The following is a 392-nucleotide window of genomic DNA, read 5'->3' on the forward strand; positions in this document are numbered from 1 at the left end:
TTAAAGATTAAAATTATATTTTACCTATAAAAAAATACCACAGTCTATAATTTGTCATATTTTATAATATTTTAAAATTTGGTGATATTTATTTGAATTGATAAACGATAATGTTAAAAATATAATAAGTGATTTTGTGATATGATAGCAAAATTTTATGTCTGAAAAATATAAAATTTAATAAATTTTTAAGATGAGTGATTTTATAATGGATAGATAGACTAATGTCTTGAAATATTGAAATTGAAGTTTGATTGAAAATTTATCTTACTTTTTTCATACACATAAATTAATTAATTTTGGAATAAAACCAGTGAATTTTCAACCCGTTTTATTCAATTCAAAAGCTTATGTATTATATGCCACTAGGAAAAAATTAAATCAAATCTACA

The sequence above is a fragment of the Arachis duranensis genome, chromosome 10 (genome assembly GCF_000817695.3).
Source record: "Arachis duranensis cultivar V14167 chromosome 10, aradu.V14167.gnm2.J7QH, whole genome shotgun sequence".
In the NCBI taxonomy this organism is placed as follows: domain Eukaryota; kingdom Viridiplantae; phylum Streptophyta; class Magnoliopsida; order Fabales; family Fabaceae; genus Arachis; species Arachis duranensis.